The following is a 20,746-nucleotide window of genomic DNA, read 5'->3' on the forward strand; positions in this document are numbered from 1 at the left end:
ATACAAACTACTCATATTTCTTAACGTGTAGTTTAGCAACACAATTGTGCCGTGGATCGGCAAATAACCCTCTCCTAAATGCAGTGGGTAATGGACAGTGATCTCGCCGTGGATCGGCTTGTGGCAACTCGAAGGTTGCCTTTTAGATTTCCAAAAACCCAATGTCTTGATTCAATCCCCAACAGTGTTGAATGTTGATTAACAAAAAGTTTACCCAAGGTTAAAAATTAAACCATAATCCAGAAGTTACCAAGAGTGTACAATTGTCATATGTATGGTGCCATGATAGTGAAAAAGCTCTTAATTCATCCTAGAGCACCCCAATACACGGAAAGAAAAAAAAAATTTTGTGGAAACTAAAATCCTCTAGCTGTAATATCATCAAGATAGTCCCCACTACGGATACTGCAATATTGGCTATTTAACTCCCTAAATGCACAGTAAGTTCCTCCCCACTGTTGAGTCCCAAAGGGGCCTTAGTCTGGCAGTCTATAATATACCGGGATTCCAACCTACGAAGTTTCTGTAGTTTATCCCCGCCCCTGATGTTTTCAGAAATTGCGTCTAAGCAAAAGTATTGCAACAGATTCCGGTCGCTCTTGTGTTTAATTGAGAAATGTCTTGCGACCGGGTATGTAAAGTCTCTGTTGACTATGGCTCGCATATGTTCTAGAATACGCAATTTCACGGGGTTGATCGTGCTGCCTATGTATCTAAGCCCACAAGGGCAGAGGAGGCAATAAACTGCAAATGGGGAAGAACAGGTAAGAAATTGATTGATCTTCCTCTTCTTTTTACAGCCCACCAGTTCGTAAGAAAAAACCCTTTTACTATTGGCACAGGCCTTACAACGGCCACAGGGGAAAAACCCTTTTGCATCCCTCAGTTTCCCTGTACGTGTGGGGATTGGTGACAAGTGACTATGTACCAAGGTATCCCTCAGCGAACGTGCTCTTCTAAAGGTGATGAGGGGATTTTTGGGGATATCATTCCCAATAATGTTGTCTTTCTGCAATATGTGCCAATGTCTTCTCAGGATGTTTCTCAAGTCTTGACAGTCTTGGGAATATGGTGTTATCATCCTGAATTTATTTGTATCATTTGAGGGGTTGTTATTCTTTTTGAACAGAGTCTGTCTGGGTAGTGTCCTTACTCTGTCTAATGTTTTGCATAACATCTGCCTGTTATACCCCCTGGCTTCGAATCTGTCAATGCTATCTCGGGCTACACGTTCAAAGTCGTCATTTGCAGAGCAATTCCTTTTTAACCGCAGGAGCTCTCCATAAGGTATGCTCCTGATAAGTTTCTGAGGGTGATTGCTTGACGCGTGTAGCGTGCTATTCCCTGCCGTGGGCTTCCTATAGAGGGAGGTCTGAATCTTATTGTCCACCACTTCAATTTTCAAATCAAGATACACAGCCTCACTCACACTAGCATGGCCAGTAAAGGTGAGGTTACAATTGTTATCATTTAACACTTTGACATATTGCCAGGCAGTCTCAACAGAACCCTTCCATACTATACACAAATCGTCAATATAACGATACCATGCGACGATACAGTCTGACCACTGTCGTCTGTCGGGGCCCCAGGCCTCCTGCTCCTCCCACCAGCCCACGAATAAATTCGCGTAGCTGGGGGCGAAGCAGGAACCCATGGCGGTACCAGACAGCTGTCTAAACAAATCATCCTGAAATAAAAAGATGTTGTTAAATAAACAGAATGCAATTAGCTCCATCAGCATAACGTTATGTTGGGCATATTTCAGTGGTCTTTTCTCTAGGAAATACTTTATCGCCTGCATTCCATGTGCATGTTCGATGCTCGTGTAGAGACTTGTAATGTCAAGGGTCAATAGAGTATAGCCTGGTTGCCACTCGATTGCTTCGATCTTTTGGATGAAGTCCGCTGTGTCTCGGATATAGGACTTTAGACTCAAAACCATCTCAAACAGGAAATAGTCCAGAAATTTGGACAGATTCTCAGTTAGGCTGCCCATTGATGAAATAATTGGGCGCCCTGGTGGTTTGTCCATCCTTTTATGTACTTTGGGTAAGTAATAAAAGGTGGGGGTGATGGGGTGTGTGGTTTTCAAGAAGAGATACTCTTCAATGTCAAGCATCTGTTTATCATGCCATTTTTTCAATAGTCCATGCAGTTCTACGATACTGGATTGGTATCTTTGCTTAGTAGTCAATTCATAGCAAGACTTGTCCTGCAACTGGCGCATTGCTTCTTGGACGTACTCTGCTCGTGAGAGTATGACAACATTGCCCCCTTTATCTGAGGGTTTACAGATTATTGATGTGTCATCCGCCAAGGTCTTTATGGCTAATCGTTGTGTAGTAGTTAGATTTGGTTGACGTCCACAGGGTTTATGATGTAATCGCATGCGTCTAAGATCCCTATGAATTGACTACTAAGCAAAGATACCAATCCAGTATCGTAGAACTGCATGGACTATTGAAAAAATGGCATGATAAACAGATGCTTGACATTGAAGAGTATCTCTTCTTGAAAACCACACACCCCATCACCCCCACCTTTTATTACTTACCCAAAGTACATAAAAGGATGGACAAACCACCAGGGCGCCCAATTATTTCATCAATGGGCAGCCTAACTGAGAATCTGTCCAAATTTCTGGACTATTTCCTGTTTGAGATGGTTTTGAGTCTAAAGTCCTATATCCGAGACACAGCGGACTTCATCCAAAAGATCGAAGCAATCGAGTGGCAACCAGGCTATACTCTATTGACCCTTGACATTACAAGTCTCTACACGAGCATCGAACATGCACATGGAATGCAGGCGATAAAGTATTTCCTAGAGAAAAGACCACTGAAATATGCCCAACATAACGTTATGCTGATGGAGCTAATTGCATTCTGTTTATTTAACAACATCTTTTTATTTCAGGATGATTTGTTTAGACAGCTGTCTGGTACCGCCATGGGTTCCTGCTTCGCCCCCAGCTACGCGAATTTATTCGTGGGCTGGTGGGAGGAGCAGGAGGCCTGGGGCCCCGACAGACGACAGTGGTCAGACTGTATCGTCGCATGGTATCGTTATATTGACGATTTGTGTATAGTATGGAAGGGTTCTGTTGAGACTGCCTGGCAATATGTCAAAGTGTTAAATGATAACAATTGTAACCTCACCTTTACTGGCCATGCTAGTGTGAGTGAGGCTGTGTATCTTGATTTGAAAATTGAAGTGGTGGACAATAAGATTCAGACCTCCCTCTATAGGAAGCCCACGGCAGGGAATAGCACGCTACACGCGTCAAGCAATCACCCTCAGAAACTTATCAGGAGCATACCTTATGGAGAGCTCCTGCGGTTAAAAAGGAATTGCTCTGCAAATGACGACTTTGAACGTGTAGCCCGAGATAGCATTGACAGATTCGAAGCCAGGGGGTATAACAGGCAGATGTTATGCAAAACATTAGACAGAGTAAGGACACTACCCAGACAGACTCTGTTCAAAAAGAATAACAACCCCTCAAATGATACAAATAAATTCAGGATGATAACACCATATTCCCAAGACTGTCAAGACTTGAGAAACATCCTGAGAAGACATTGGCACATATTGCAGAAAGACAACATTATTGGGAATGATATCCCCAAAAATCCCCTCATCACCTTTAGAAGAGCACGTTCGCTGAGGGATACCTTGGTACATAGTCACTTGTCACCAATCCCCACACGTACAGGGAAACTGAGGGATGCAAAAGGGTTTTTCCCCTGTGGCCGTTGTAAGGCCTGTGCCAATAGTAAAAGGGTTTTTTCTTACGAACTGGTGGGCTGTAAAAAGAAGAGGAAGATCAATCAATTTCTTACCTGTTCTTCCCCATTTGCAGTTTATTGCCTCCTCTGCCCTTGTGGGCTTAGATACATAGGCAGCACGATCAACCCCGTGAAATTGCGTATTCTAGAACATATGCGAGCCATAGTCAACAGAGACTTTACATACCCGGTCGCAAGACATTTCTCAATTAAACACAAGAGCGACCGGAATCTGTTGCAATACTTTTGCTTAGACGCAATTTCTGAAAACATCAGGGGCGGGGATAAACTACAGAAACTTCGTAGGTTGGAATCCCGGTATATTATAGACTGCCAGACTAAGGCCCCTTTGGGACTCAACAGTGGGGAGGAACTTACTGTGCATTTAGGGAGTTAAATAGCCAATATTGCAGTATCCGTAGTGGGGACTATCTTGATGATATTACAGCTAGAGGATTTTAGTTTCCACAAAATTTTTTTTTTCTTTCCGTGTATTGGGGTGCTCTAGGATGAATTAAGAGCTTTTTCACTATCATGGCACCATACATATGACAATTGTACACTCTTGGTAACTTCTGGATTATGGTTTAATTTTTAACCTTGGGTAAACTTTTTGTTAATCAACATTCAACACTGTTGGGGATTGAATCAAGACATTGGGTTTTTGGAAATCTAAAAGGCAACCTTCGAGTTGCCACAAGCCGATCCACGGCGAGATCACTGTCCATTACCCACTGCATTTAGGAGAGGGTTATTTGCCGATCCACGGCACAATTGTGTTGCTAAACTACACGTTAAGAAATATGAGTAGTTTGTATATTTTGTTTGATACTCACTAAACTAATGCGTTTTATTTTCATTTATGCTAATACAGTGATTTTATGTACTAGCAAAATGGCGCTTCTGCGTCAGTCCTCTCTCTATACCAACCAACATGTGTTGTTTGTAATGTTGAAATAAAAATGGCGCCAGTACGCGCATTTCGATGTAAACATTGAGGAAGGGAGCGTTGCTTCCGAAACGCGTCTGTTGTGCGAGTAAAGCTGCCAATAACGAAATCCCCACGAGTGCTGTCGTTATTTCTCACCCGGGACCGGGAGGGAGTGAGCTTGTATGTTTCCAGCGCGAAGCTCTGACGCGCTTTGACCTGCACCCGCTGCGAGAGTGCCTCCGTAATTTGGAGCAGTGAGCTTGGATATATATATATATATATATATATATTCTGCTCCACGGGGTGTCCATATTTCAAGCAGCACTCAGACGCGGTTCAGCTCTTTCCCCTTAAAGCTTTATTGGTATGCAGGCAGCTTTCCTCGGTATTTTACAGCACTCGACCAGAGCCTGACGCGTTTCGTTTTTCAACTTCCTCAGAGGCACGGTCGAAGGAAGCATTGTGGGGCCACACCCCCCTCCCTCCTTTTCACCATGTCATGCGCTGATATGCAGCAGGTGAGCAGACATGTAGGTTTTGTGGGAGGTGTAGTCCATTTCAGTCCACAGATGGATGCCTCGTGTGATGGTGCCAAAACAAGCTCCCCAGGAGCCCCAAGGAAAGGAGCACCGCTAATCCAGGAACCGCCCTCCACACAATGAGTCCCAGGTAGGACCCGTGGCCCCCTCAGGTTCGGGGGTGGTGCCCGCTTCGCGGCTGGACTGCCGCGTCTTACATTCTGCTCCACGGGGTGTCCATATTTCAAGCAGCACTCAGACGCGGTTCAGCTCTTTCCCCTTAAAGCTTTATTGGTATGCAGGCAGCTTTCCTCGGTATTTTACAGCACTCGACCAGAGCCTGACGCGTTTCGTTTTTCAACTTCCTCAGAGGCACGGTCGAAGGAAGCATTGCGGGGCCACACCCCCCTCCCTCCTTTTCACCATGTCATGCGCTGATATGCAGCAGGTGAGCAGACATGTAGGTTTTGTGGGAGGTGTAGTCCATTTCAGTCCACAGATGGATGCCTCGTGTGATGGTGCCAAAACAAGCTCCCCAGGAGCCCCAAGGAAAGGAGCACCGCTAATCCAGGAACCGCCCTCCACACAATGAGTCCCAGGTAGGACCCGTGGCCCCCTCAGGTTCGGGGGTGGTGCCCGCTTCGCGGCTGGACTGCCGCGTCTTACATTCTGCTCCACGGGGTGTCCATATTTCAAGCAGCACTCAGACGCGGTTCAGCTCTTTCCCCTTAAAGCTTTATTGGTATGCAGGCAGCTTTCCTCGGTATTTTACAGCACTCGACCAGAGCCTGACGCGTTTCGTTTTTCAACTTCCTCAGAGGCACGGTCGAAGGAAGCATTGCGGGGCCACACCCCCCTCCCTCCTTTTCACCATGTCATGCGCTGATATGCAGCAGGTGAGCAGACATGTAGGTTTTGTGGGAGGTGTAGTCCATTTCAGTCCACAGATGGATGCCTCGTGTGATGGTGCCAAAACAAGCTCCCCAGGAGCCCCAAGGAAAGGAGCACCGCTAATCCAGGAATCGCCCTCCACACAATGAGTCCCAGGTAGGACCCGTGGCCCCCTCAGGTTCGGGGGTGGTGCCCGCTTCGCGGCTGGACTGCCGCGTCTTACATTCTGCTCCACGGGGTGTCCATATTTCAAGCAGCACTCAGACGCGGTTCAGCTCTTTCCCCTTAAAGCTTTATTGGTATGCAGGCAGCTTTCCTCGGTATTTTACAGCACTCGACCAGAGCCTGACGCGTTTCGTTTTTCAACTTCCTCAGAGGCACGGTCGAAGGAAGCATTGCGGGGCCACACCCCCCTCCCTCCTTTTCACCATGTCATGCGCTGATATGCAGCAGGTGAGCAGACATGTAGGTTTTGTGGGAGGTGTAGTCCATTTCAGTCCACAGATGGATGCCTCGTGTGATGGTGCCAAAACAAGCTCCCCAGGAGCCCCAAGGAAAGGAGCACCGCTAATCCAGGAACCGCCCTCCACACAATGAGTCCCAGGTAGGACCCGTGGCCCCCTCAGGTTCGGGGGTGGTGCCCGCTTCGCGGCTGGACTGCCGCGTCTTACATTCTGCTCCACGGGGTGTCCATATTTCAAGCAGCACTCAGACGCGGTTCAGCTCTTTCCCCTTAAAGCTTTATTGGTATGCAGGCAGCTTTCCTCGGTATTTTACAGCACTCGACCAGAGCCTGACGCGTTTCGTTTTTCAACTTCCTCAGAGGCACGGTCGAAGGAAGCATTGCGGGGCCACACCCCCCTCCCTCCTTTTCACCATGTCATGCGCTGATATGCAGCAGGTGAGCAGACATGTAGGTTTTGTGGGAGGTGTAGTCCATTTCAGTCCACAGATGGATGCCTCGTGTGATGGTGCCAAAACAAGCTCCCCAGGAGCCCCAAGGAAAGGAGCACCGCTAATCCAGGAACCGCCCTCCACACAATGAGTCCCAGGTAGGACCCGTGGCCCCCTCAGGTTCGGGGGTGGTGCCCGCTTCGCGGCTGGACTGCCGCGTCTTACATTCTGCTCCACGGGGTGTCCATATTTCAAGCAGCACTCAGACGCGGTTCAGCTCTTTCCCCTTAAAGCTTTATTGGTATGCAGGCAGCTTTCCTCGGTATTTTACAGCACTCGACCAGAGCCTGACGCGTTTCGTTTTTCAACTTCCTCAGAGGCACGGTCGAAGGAAGCATTGCGGGGCCACACCCCCCTCCCTCCTTTTCACCATGTCATGCGCTGATATGCAGCAGGTGAGCAGACATGTAGGTTTTGTGGGAGGTGTAGTCCATTTCAGTCCACAGATGGATGCCTCGTGTGATGGTGCCAAAACAAGCTCCCCAGGAGCCCCAAGGAAAGGAGCACCGCTAATCCAGGAATCGCCCTCCACACAATGAGTCCCAGGTAGGACCCGTGGCCCCCTCAGGTTCGGGGGTGGTGCCCGCTTCGCGGCTGGACTGCCGCGTCTTACATTCTGCTCCACGGGGTGTCCATATTTCAAGCAGCACTCAGACGCGGTTCAGCTCTTTCCCCTTAAAGCTTTATTGGTATGCAGGCAGCTTTCCTCGGTATTTTACAGCACTCGACCAGAGCCTGACGCGTTTCGTTTTTCAACTTCCTCAGAGGCACGGTCGAAGGAAGCATTGCGGGGCCACACCCCCCTCCCTCCTTTTCACCATGTCATGCGCTGATATGCAGCAGGTGAGCAGACATGTAGGTTTTGTGGGAGGTGTAGTCCATTTCAGTCCACAGATGGATGCCTCGTGTGATGGTGCCAAAACAAGCTCCCCAGGAGCCCCAAGGAAAGGAGCACCGCTAATCCAGGAACCGCCCTCCACACAATGAGTCCCAGGTAGGACCCGTGGCCCCCTCAGGTTCGGGGGTGGTGCCCGCTTCGCGGCTGGACTGCCGCGTCTTACATTCTGCTCCACGGGGTGTCCATATTTCAAGCAGCACTCAGACGCGGTTCAGCTCTTTCCCCTTAAAGCTTTATTGGTATGCAGGCAGCTTTCCTCGGTATTTTACAGCACTCGACCAGAGCCTGACGCGTTTCGTTTTTCAACTTCCTCAGAGGCACGGTCGAAGGAAGCATTGCGGGGCCACACCCCCCTCCCTCCTTTTCACCATGTCATGCGCTGATATGCAGCAGGTGAGCAGACATGTAGGTTTTGTGGGAGGTGTAGTCCATTTCAGTCCACAGATGGATGCCTCGTGTGATGGTGCCAAAACAAGCTCCCCAGGAGCCCCAAGGAAAGGAGCACCGCTAATCCAGGAACCGCCCTCCACACAATGAGTCCCAGGTAGGACCCGTGGCCCCCTCAGGTTCGGGGGTGGTGCCCGCTTCGCGGCTGGACTGCCGCGTCTTACATTCTGCTCCACGGGGTGTCCATATTTCAAGCAGCACTCAGACGCGGTTCAGCTCTTTCCCCTTAAAGCTTTATTGGTATGCAGGCAGCTTTCCTCGGTATTTTACAGCACTCGACCAGAGCCTGACGCGTTTCGTTTTTCAACTTCCTCAGAGGCACGGTCGAAGGAAGCATTGCGGGGCCACACCCCCCTCCCTCCTTTTCACCATGTCATGCGCTGATATGCAGCAGGTGAGCAGACATGTAGGTTTTGTGGGAGGTGTAGTCCATTTCAGTCCACAGATGGATGCCTCGTGTGATGGTGCCAAAACAAGCTCCCCAGGAGCCCCAAGGAAAGGAGCACCGCTAATCCAGGAACCGCCCTCCACACAATGAGTCCCAGGTAGGACCCGTGGCCCCCTCAGGTTCGGGGGTGGTGCCCGCTTCGCGGCTGGACTGCCGCGTCTTACATTCTGCTCCACGGGGTGTCCATATTTCAAGCAGCACTCAGACGCGGTTCAGCTCTTTCCCCTTAAAGCTTTATTGGTATGCAGGCAGCTTTCCTCGGTATTTTACAGCACTCGACCAGAGCCTGACGCGTTTCGTTTTTCAACTTCCTCAGAGGCACGGTCGAAGGAAGCATTGCGGGGCCACACCCCCCTCCCTCCTTTTCACCATGTCATGCGCTGATATGCAGCAGGTGAGCAGACATGTAGGTTTTGTGGGAGGTGTAGTCCATTTCAGTCCACAGATGGATGCCTCGTGTGATGGTGCCAAAACAAGCTCCCCAGGAGCCCCAAGGAAAGGAGCACCGCTAATCCAGGAACCGCCCTCCACACAATGAGTCCCAGGTAGGACCCGTGGCCCCCTCAGGTTCGGGGGTGGTGCCCGCTTCGCGGCTGGACTGCCGCGTCTTACATTCTGCTCCACGGGGTGTCCATATTTCAAGCAGCACTCAGACGCGGTTCAGCTCTTTCCCCTTAAAGCTTTATTGGTATGCAGGCAGCTTTCCTCGGTATTTTACAGCACTCGACCAGAGCCTGACGCGTTTCGTTTTTCAACTTCCTCAGAGGCACGGTCGAAGGAAGCATTGCGGGGCCACACCCCCCTCCCTCCTTTTCACCATGTCATGCGCTGATATGCAGCAGGTGAGCAGACATGTAGGTTTTGTGGGAGGTGTAGTCCATTTCAGTCCACAGATGGATGCCTCGTGTGATGGTGCCAAAACAAGCTCCCCAGGAGCCCCAAGGAAAGGAGCACCGCTAATCCAGGAACCGCCCTCCACACAATGAGTCCCAGGTAGGACCCGTGGCCCCCTCAGGTTCGGGGGTGGTGCCCGCTTCGCGGCTGGACTGCCGCGTCTTACATTCTGCTCCACGGGGTGTCCATATTTCAAGCAGCACTCAGACGCGGTTCAGCTCTTTCCCCTTAAAGCTTTATTGGTATGCAGGCAGCTTTCCTCGGTATTTTACAGCACTCGACCAGAGCCTGACGCGTTTCGTTTTTCAACTTCCTCAGAGGCACGGTCGAAGGAAGCATTGCGGGGCCACACCCCCCTCCCTCCTTTTCACCATGTCATGCGCTGATATGCAGCAGGTGAGCAGACATGTAGGTTTTGTGGGAGGTGTAGTCCATTTCAGTCCACAGATGGATGCCTCGTGTGATGGTGCCAAAACAAGCTCCCCAGGAGCCCCAAGGAAAGGAGCACCGCTAATCCAGGAACCGCCCTCCACACAATGAGTCCCAGGTAGGACCCGTGGCCCCCTCAGGTTCGGGGGTGGTGCCCGCTTCGCGGCTGGACTGCCGCGTCTTACATTCTGCTCCACGGGGTGTCCATATTTCAAGCAGCACTCAGACGCGGTTCAGCTCTTTCCCCTTAAAGCTTTATTGGTATGCAGGCAGCTTTCCTCGGTATTTTACAGCACTCGACCAGAGCCTGACGCGTTTCGTTTTTCAACTTCCTCAGAGGCACGGTCGAAGGAAGCATTGCGGGGCCACACCCCCCTCCCTCCTTTTCACCATGTCATGCGCTGATATGCAGCAGGTGAGCAGACATGTAGGTTTTGTGGGAGGTGTAGTCCATTTCAGTCCACAGATGGATACCTCGTGTGATGGTGCCAAAACAAGCTCCCCAGGAGCCCCAAGGAAAGGAGCACCGCTAATCCAGGAACCGCCCTCCACACAATGAGTCCCAGGTAGGACCCGTGGCCCCCTCAGGTTCGGGGGTGGTGCCCGCTTCGCGGCTGGACTGCCGCGTCTTACATTCTGCTCCACGGGGTGTCCATATTTCAAGCAGCACTCAGACGCGGTTCAGCTCTTTCCCCTTAAAGCTTTATTGGTATGCAGGCAGCTTTCCTCGGTATTTTACAGCACTCGACCAGAGCCTGACGCGTTTCGTTTTTCAACTTCCTCAGAGGCACGGTCGAAGGAAGCATTGCGGGGCCACACCCCCCTCCCTCCTTTTCACCATGTCATGCGCTGATATGCAGCAGGTGAGCAGACATGTAGGTTTTGTGGGAGGTGTAGTCCATTTCAGTCCACAGATGGATGCCTCGTGTGATGGTGCCAAAACAAGCTCCCCAGGAGCCCCAAGGAAAGGAGCACCGCTAATCCAGGAACCGCCCTCCACACAATGAGTCCCAGGTAGGACCCGTGGCCCCCTCAGGTTCGGGGGTGGTGCCCGCTTCGCGGCTGGACTGCCGCGTCTTACATTCTGCTCCACGGGGTGTCCATATTTCAAGCAGCACTCAGACGCGGTTCAGCTCTTTCCCCTTAAAGCTTTATTGGTATGCAGGCAGCTTTCCTCGGTATTTTACAGCACTCGACCAGAGCCTGACGCGTTTCGTTTTTCAACTTCCTCAGAGGCACGGTCGAAGGAAGCATTGCGGGGCCACACCCCCCTCCCTCCTTTTCACCATGTCATGCGCTGATATGCAGCAGGTGAGCAGACATGTAGGTTTTGTGGGAGGTGTAGTCCATTTCAGTCCACAGATGGATGCCTCGTGTGATGGTGCCAAAACAAGCTCCCCATGAGCCCCAAGGAAAGGAGCACCGCTAATCCAGGAACCGCCCTCCACACAATGAGTCCCAGGTAGGACCCGTGGCCCCCTCAGGTTCGGGGGTGGTGCCCGCTTCGCGGCTGGACTGCCGCGTCTTACATTCTGCTCCACGGGGTGTCCATATTTCAAGCAGCACTCAGACGCGGTTCAGCTCTTTCCCCTTAAAGCTTTATTGGTATGCAGGCAGCTTTCCTCGGTATTTTACAGCACTCGACCAGAGCCTGACGCGTTTCGTTTTTCAACTTCCTCAGAGGCACGGTCGAAGGAAGCATTGCGGGGCCACACCCCCCTCCCTCCTTTTCACCATGTCATGCGCTGATATGCAGCAGGTGAGCAGACATGTAGGTTTTGTGGGAGGTGTAGTCCATTTCAGTCCACAGATGGATGCCTCGTGTGATGGTGCCAAAACAAGCTCCCCAGGAGCCCCAAGGAAAGGAGCACCGCTAATCCAGGAACCGCCCTCCACACAATGAGTCCCAGGTAGGACCCGTGGCCCCCTCAGGTTCGGGGGTGGTGCCCGCTTCGCGGCTGGACTGCCGCGTCTTACATTCTGCTCCACGGGGTGTCCATATTTCAAGCAGCACTCAGACGCGGTTCAGCTCTTTCCCCTTAAAGCTTTATTGGTATGCAGGCAGCTTTCCTCGGTATTTTACAGCACTCGACCAGAGCCTGACGCGTTTCGTTTTTCAACTTCCTCAGAGGCACGGTCGAAGGAAGCATTGCGGGGCCACACCCCCCTCCCTCCTTTTCACCATGTCATGCGCTGATATGCAGCAGGTGAGCAGACATGTAGGTTTTGTGGGAGGTGTAGTCCATTTCAGTCCACAGATGGATGCCTCGTGTGATGGTGCCAAAACAAGCTCCCCAGGAGCCCCAAGGAAAGGAGCACCGCTAATCCAGGAACCGCCCTCCACACAATGAGTCCCAGGTAGGACCCGTGGCCCCCTCAGGTTCGGGGGTGGTGCCCGCTTCGCGGCTGGACTGCCGCGTCTTACATTCTGCTCCACGGGGTGTCCATATTTCAAGCAGCACTCAGACGCGGTTCAGCTCTTTCCCCTTAAAGCTTTATTGGTATGCAGGCAGCTTTCCTCGGTATTTTACAGCACTCGACCAGAGCCTGACGCGTTTCGTTTTTCAACTTCCTCAGAGGCACGGTCGAAGGAAGCATTGCGGGGCCACACCCCCCTCCCTCCTTTTCACCATGTCATGCGCTGATATGCAGCAGGTGAGCAGACATGTAGGTTTTGTGGGAGGTGTAGTCCATTTCAGTCCACAGATGGATGCCTCGTGTGATGGTGCCAAAACAAGCTCCCCATGAGCCCCAAGGAAAGGAGCACCGCTAATCCAGGAACCGCCCTCCACACAATGAGTCCCAGGTAGGACCCGTGGCCCCCTCAGGTTCGGGGGTGGTGCCCGCTTCGCGGCTGGACTGCCGCGTCTTACATTCTGCTCCACGGGGTGTCCATATTTCAAGCAGCACTCAGACGCGGTTCAGCTCTTTCCCCTTAAAGCTTTATTGGTATGCAGGCAGCTTTCCTCGGTATTTTACAGCACTCGACCAGAGCCTGACGCGTTTCGTTTTTCAACTTCCTCAGAGGCACGGTCGAAGGAAGCATTGCGGGGCCACACCCCCCTCCCTCCTTTTCACCATGTCATGCGCTGATATGCAGCAGGTGAGCAGACATGTAGGTTTTGTGGGAGGTGTAGTCCATTTCAGTCCACAGATGGATGCCTCGTGTGATGGTGCCAAAACAAGCTCCCCAGGAGCCCCAAGGAAAGGAGCACCGCTAATCCAGGAACCGCCCTCCACACAATGAGTCCCAGGTAGGACCCGTGGCCCCCTCAGGTTCGGGGGTGGTGCCCGCTTCGCGGCTGGACTGCCGCGTCTTACATTCTGCTCCACGGGGTGTCCATATTTCAAGCAGCACTCAGACGCGGTTAAGCTCTTTCCCCTTAAAGCTTTATTGGTATGCAGGCAGCTTTCCTCGGTATTTTACAGCACTCGACCAGAGCCTGACGCGTTTCGTTTTTCAACTTCCTCAGAGGCACGGTCGAAGGAAGCATTGCGGGGCCACACCCCCCTCCCTCCTTTTCACCATGTCATGCGCTGATATGCAGCAGGTGAGCAGACATGTAGGTTTTGTGGGAGGTGTAGTCCATTTCAGTCCACAGATGGATGCCTCGTGTGATGGTGCCAAAACAAGCTCCCCAGGAGCCCCAAGGAAAGGAGCACCGCTAATCCAGGAACCGCCCTCCACACAATGAGTCCCAGGTAGGACCCGTGGCCCCCTCAGGTTCGGGGGTGGTGCCCGCTTCGCGGCTGGACTGCCGCGTCTTACATTCTGCTCCACGGGGTGTCCATATTTCAAGCAGCACTCAGACGCGGTTCAGCTCTTTCCCCTTAAAGCTTTATTGGTATGCAGGCAGCTTTCCTCGGTATTTTACAGCACTCGACCAGAGCCTGACGCGTTTCGTTTTTCAACTTCCTCAGAGGCACGGTCGAAGGAAGCATTGCGGGGCCACACCCCCCTCCCTCCTTTTCACCATGTCATGCGCTGATATGCAGCAGGTGAGCAGACATGTAGGTTTTGTGGGAGGTGTAGTCCATTTCAGTCCACAGATGGATGCCTCGTGTGATGGTGCCAAAACAAGCTCCCCAGGAGCCCCAAGGAAAGGAGCACCGCTAATCCAGGAACCGCCCTCCACACAATGAGTCCCAGGTAGGACCCGTGGCCCCCTCAGGTTCGGGGGTGGTGCCCGCTTCGCGGCTGGACTGCCGCGTCTTACATTCTGCTCCACGGGGTGTCCATATTTCAAGCAGCACTCAGACGCGGTTCAGCTCTTTCCCCTTAAAGCTTTATTGGTATGCAGGCAGCTTTCCTCGGTATTTTACAGCACTCGACCAGAGCCTGACGCGTTTCGTTTTTCAACTTCCTCAGAGGCACGGTCGAAGGAAGCATTGCGGGGCCACACCCCCCTCCCTCCTTTTCACCATGTCATGCGCTGATATGCAGCAGGTGAGCAGACATGTAGGTTTTGTGGGAGGTGTAGTCCATTTCAGTCCACAGATGGATGCCTCGTGTGATGGTGCCAAAACAAGCTCCCCAGGAGCCCCAAGGAAAGGAGCACCGCTAATCCAGGAACCGCCCTCCACACAATGAGTCCCAGGTAGGACCCGTGGCCCCCTCAGGTTCGGGGGTGGTGCCCGCTTCGCGGCTGGACTGCCGCGTCTTACATTCTGCTCCACGGGGTGTCCATATTTCAAGCAGCACTCAGACGCGGTTCAGCTCTTTCCCCTTAAAGCTTTATTGGTATGCAGGCAGCTTTCCTCGGTATTTTACAGCACTCGACCAGAGCCTGACGCGTTTCGTTTTTCAACTTCCTCAGAGGCACGGTCGAAGGAAGCATTGCGGGGCCACACCCCCCTCCCTCCTTTTCACCATGTCATGCGCTGATATGCAGCAGGTGAGCAGACATGTAGGTTTTGTGGGAGGTGTAGTCCATTTCAGTCCACAGATGGATGCCTCGTGTGATGGTGCCAAAACAAGCTCCCCAGGAGCCCCAAGGAAAGGAGCACCGCTAATCCAGGAACCGCCCTCCACACAATGAGTCCCAGGTAGGACCCGTGGCCCCCTCAGGTTCGGGGGTGGTGCCCGCTTCGCGGCTGGACTGCCGCGTCTTACATTCTGCTCCACGGGGTGTCCATATTTCAAGCAGCACTCAGACGCGGTTCAGCTCTTTCCCCTTAAAGCTTTATTGGTATGCAGGCAGCTTTCCTCGGTATTTTACAGCACTCGACCAGAGCCTGACGCGTTTCGTTTTTCAACTTCCTCAGAGGCACGGTCGAAGGAAGCATTGCGGGGCCACACCCCCCTCCCTCCTTTTCACCATGTCATGCGCTGATATGCAGCAGGTGAGCAGACATGTAGGTTTTGTGGGAGGTGTAGTCCATTTCAGTCCACAGATGGATGCCTCGTGTGATGGTGCCAAAACAAGCTCCCCAGGAGCCCCAAGGAAAGGAGCACCGCTAATCCAGGAACCGCCCTCCACACAATGAGTCCCAGGTAGGACCCGTGGCCCCCTCAGGTTCGGGGGTGGTGCCCGCTTCGCGGCTGGACTGCCGCGTCTTACATTCTGCTCCACGGGGTGTCCATATTTCAAGCAGCACTCAGACGCGGTTCAGCTCTTTCCCCTTAAAGCTTTATTGGTATGCAGGCAGCTTTCCTCGGTATTTTACAGCACTCGACCAGAGCCTGACGCGTTTCGTTTTTCAACTTCCTCAGAGGCACGGTCGAAGGAAGCATTGCGGGGCCACACCCCCCTCCCTCCTTTTCACCATGTCATGCGCTGATATGCAGCAGGTGAGCAGACATGTAGGTTTTGTGGGAGGTGTAGTCCATTTCAGTCCACAGATGGATGCCTCGTGTGATGGTGCCAAAACAAGCTCCCCAGGAGCCCCAAGGAAAGGAGCACCGCTAATCCAGGAACCGCCCTCCACACAATGAGTCCCAGGTAGGACCCGTGGCCCCCTCAGGTTCGGGGGTGGTGCCCGCTTCGCGGCTGGACTGCCGCGTCTTACATTCTGCTCCACGGGGTGTCCATATTTCAAGCAGCACTCAGACGCGGTTCAGCTCTTTCCCCTTAAAGCTTTATTGGTATGCAGGCAGCTTTCCTCGGTATTTTACAGCACTCGACCAGAGCCTGACGCGTTTCGTTTTTCAACTTCCTCAGAGGCACGGTCGAAGGAAGCATTGCGGGGCCACACCCCCCTCCCTCCTTTTCACCATGTCATGCGCTGATATGCAGCAGGTGAGCAGACATGTAGGTTTTGTGGGAGGTGTAGTCCATTTCAGTCCACAGATGGATGCCTCGTGTGATGGTGCCAAAACAAGCTCCCCAGGAGCCCCAAGGAAAGGAGCACCGCTAATCCAGGAACCGCCCTCCACACAATGAGTCCCAGGTAGGACCCGTGGCCCCCTCAGGTTCGGGGGTGGTGCCCGCTTCGCGGCTGGACTGCCGCGTCTTACATTCTGCTCCACGGGGTGTCCATATTTCAAGCAGCACTCAGACGCGGTTCAGCTCTTTCCCCTTAAAGCTTTATTGGTATGCAGGCAGCTTTCCTCGGTATTTTACAGCACTCGACCAGAGCCTGACGCGTTTCGTTTTTCAACTTCCTCAGAGGCACGGTCGAAGGAAGCATTGCGGGGCCACACCCCCCTCCCTCCTTTTCACCATGTCATGCGCTGATATGCAGCAGGTGAGCAGACATGTAGGTTTTGTGGGAGGTGTAGTCCATTTCAGTCCACAGATGGATGCCTCGTGTGATGGTGCCAAAACAAGCTCCCCAGGAGCCCCAAGGAAAGGAGCACCGCTAATCCAGGAACCGCCCTCCACACAATGAGTCCCAGGTAGGACCCGTGGCCCCCTCAGGTTCGGGGGTGGTGCCCGCTTCGCGGCTGGACTGCCGCGTCTTACATTCTGCTCCACGGGGTGTCCATATTTCAAGCAGCACTCAGACGCGGTTCAGCTCTTTCCCCTTAAAGCTTTATTGGTATGCAGGCAGCTTTCCTCGGTATTTTACAGCACTCGACCAGAGCCTGACGCGTTTCGTTTTTCAACTTCCTCAGAGGCACGGTCGAAGGAAGCATTGCGGGGCCACACCCCCCTCCCTCCTTTTCACCATGTCATGCGCTGATATGCAGCAGGTGAGCAGACATGTAGGTTTTGTGGGAGGTGTAGTCCATTTCAGTCCACAGATGGATGCCTCGTGTGATGGTGCCAAAACAAGCTCCCCAGGAGCCCCAAGGAAAGGAGCACCGCTAATCCAGGAACCGCCCTCCACACAATGAGTCCCAGGTAGGACCCGTGGCCCCCTCAGGTTCGGGGGTGGTGCCCGCTTCACGGCTGGACTGCCGCGTCTTACATTCTGCTCCACGGGGTGTCCATATTTCAAGCAGCACTCAGACGCGGTTCAGCTCTTTCCCCTTAAAGCTTTATTGGTATGCAGGCAGCTTTCCTCGGTATTTTACAGCACTCGACCAGAGCCTGACGCGTTTCGTTTTTCAACTTCCTCAGAGGCACGGTCGAAGGAAGCATTGCGGGGCCACACCCCCCTCCCTCCTTTTCACCATGTCATGCGCTGATATGCAGCAGGTGAGCAGACATGTAGGTTTTGTGGGAGGTGTAGTCCATTTCAGTCCACAGATGGATGCCTCGTGTGATGGTGCCAAAACAAGCTCCCCAGGAGCCCCAAGGAAAGGAGCACCGCTAATCCAGGAACCGCCCTCCACACAATGAGTCCCAGGTAGGACCCGTGGCCCCCTCAGGTTCGGGGGTGGTGCCCGCTTCGCGGCTGGACTGCCGCGTCTTACATTCTGCTCCACGGGGTGTCCATATTTCAAGCAGCACTCAGACGCGGTTAAGCTCTTTCCCCTTAAAGCTTTATTGGTATGCAGGCAGCTTTCCTCGGTATTTTACAGCACTCGACCAGAGCCTGACGCGTTTCGTTTTTCAACTTCCTCAGAGGCACGGTCGAAGGAAGCATTGCGGGGCCACACCCCCCTCCCTCCTTTTCACCATGTCATGCGCTGATATGCAGCAGGTGAGCAGACATGTAGGTTTTGTGGGAGGTGTAGTCCATTTCAGTCCACAGATGGATGCCTCGTGTGATGGTGCCAAAACAAGCTCCCCAGGAGCCCCAAGGAAAGGAGCACCGCTAATCCAGGAACCGCCCTCCACACAATGAGTCCCAGGTAGGACCCGTGGCCCCCTCAGGTTCGGGGGTGGTGCCCGCTTCGCGGCTGGACTGCCGCGTCTTACATTCTGCTCCACGGGGTGTCCATATTTCAAGCAGCACTCAGACGCGGTTCAGCTCTTTCCCCTTAAAGCTTTATTGGTATGCAGGCAGCTTTCCTCGGTATTTTACAGCACTCGACCAGAGCCTGACGCGTTTCGTTTTTCAACTTCCTCAGAGGCACGGTCGAAGGAAGCATTGCGGGGCCACACCCCCCTCCCTCCTTTTCACCATGTCATGCGCTGATATGCAGCAGGTGAGCAGACATGTAGGTTTTGTGGGAGGTGTAGTCCATTTCAGTCCACAGATGGATGCCTCGTGTGATGGTGCCAAAACAAGCTCCCCAGGAGCCCCAAGGAAAGGAGCACCGCTAATCCAGGAACCGCCCTCCACACAATGAGTCCCAGGTAGGACCCGTGGCCCCCTCAGGTTCGGGGGTGGTGCCCGCTTCGCGGCTGGACTGCCGCGTCTTACATTCTGCTCCACGGGGTGTCCATATTTCAAGCAGCACTCAGACGCGGTTCAGCTCTTTCCCCTTAAAGCTTTATTGGTATGCAGGCAGCTTTCCTCGGTATTTTACAGCACTCAACCAGAGCCTGACGCGTTTCGTTTTTCAACTTCCTCAGAGGCACGGTCGAAGGAAGCATTGCGGGGCCACACCCCCCTCCCTCCTTTTCACCATGTCATGCGCTGATATGCAGCAGGTGAGCAGACATGTAGGTTTTGTGGGAGGTGTAGTCCATTTCAGTCCACAGATGGATGCCTCGTGTGATGGTGCCAAAACAAGCTCCCCAGGAGCCCCAAGGAAAGGAGCACCGCTAATCCAGGAACCGCCCTCCACACAATGAGTCCCAGGTAGGACCCGTGGCCCCCTCAGGTTCGGGGGTGGTGCCCGCTTCGCGGCTGGACTGCCGCGTCTTACATTCTGCTCCACGGGGTGTCCATATTTCAAGCAGCACTCAGACGCGGTTCAGCTCTTTCCCCTTAAAGCTTTATTGGTATGCAGGCAGCTTTCCTCGGTATTTTACAGCACTCGACCAGAGCCTGACGCGTTTCGTTTTTCAACTTCCTCAGAGGCACGGTCGAAGGAAGCATTGCGGGGCCACACCCCCCTCCCTCCTTTTCACCATGTCATGCGCTGATATGCAGCAGGTGAGCAGACATGTAGGTTTTGTGGGAGGTGTAGTCCATTTCAGTCCACAGATGGATGCCTCGTGTGATGGTGCCAAAACAAGCTCCCCAGGAGCCCCAAGGAAAGGAGCACCGCTAATCCAGGAACCGCCCTCCACACAATGAGTCCCAGGTAGGACCCGTGGCCCCCTCAGGTTCGGGGGTGGTGCCCGCTTCGCGGCTGGACTGCCGCGTCTTACATTCTGCTCCACGGGGTGTCCATATTTCAAGCAGCACTCAGACGCGGTTCAGCTCTTTCCCCTTAAAGCTTTATTGGTATGCAGGCAGCTTTCCTCGGTATTTTACAGCACTCGACCAGAGCCTGACGCGTTTCGTTTTTCAACTTCCTCAGAGGCACGGTCGAAGGAAGCATTGCGGGGCCACACCCCCCTCCCTCCTTTTCACCATGTCATGCGCTGATATGCAGCAGGTGAGCAGACATGTAGGTTTTGTGGGAGGTGTAGTCCATTTCAGTCCACAGATGGATGCCTCGTGTGATGGTGCCAAAACAAGCTCCCCAGGAGCCCCAAGGAAAGGAGCACCGCTAATCCAGGAACCGCCCTCCACACAATGAGTCCCAGGTAGGACCCGTGGCCCCCTCAGGTTCGGGGGTGGTGCCCGCTTCGCGGCTGGACTGCCGCGTCTTACATTCTGCTCCACGGGGTGTCCATATTTCAAGCAGCACTCAGACGCGGTTCAGCTCTTTCCCCTTAAAGCTTTATTGGTATGCAGGCAGCTTTCCTCGGTATTTTACAGCACTCGACCAGAGCCTGACGCGTTTCGTTTTTCAACTTCCTCAGAGGCACGGTCGAAGGAAGCATTGCGGGGCCACACCCCCCTCCCTCCTTTTCACCATGTCATGCGCTGATATGCAGCAGGTGAGCAGACATGTAGGTTTTGTGGGAGGTGTAGTCCATTTCAGTCCACAGATGGATGCCTCGTGTGATGGTGCCAAAACAAGCTCCCCAGGAGCCCCAAGGAAAGGAGCACCGCTAATCCAGGAACCGCCCTCCACACAATGAGTCCCAGGTAGGACCCGTGGCCCCCTCAGGTTCGGGGGTGGTGCCCGCTTCGCGGCTGGACTGCCGCGTCTTACATTCTGCTCCACGGGGTGTCCATATTTCAAGCAGCACTCAGACGCGGTTCAGCTCT

Source organism: Lissotriton vulgaris, chromosome 6, assembly GCF_964263255.1.
Source record: "Lissotriton vulgaris chromosome 6, aLisVul1.2, whole genome shotgun sequence".
Taxonomy (NCBI): Eukaryota; Metazoa; Chordata; class Amphibia; order Caudata; family Salamandridae; genus Lissotriton; species Lissotriton vulgaris.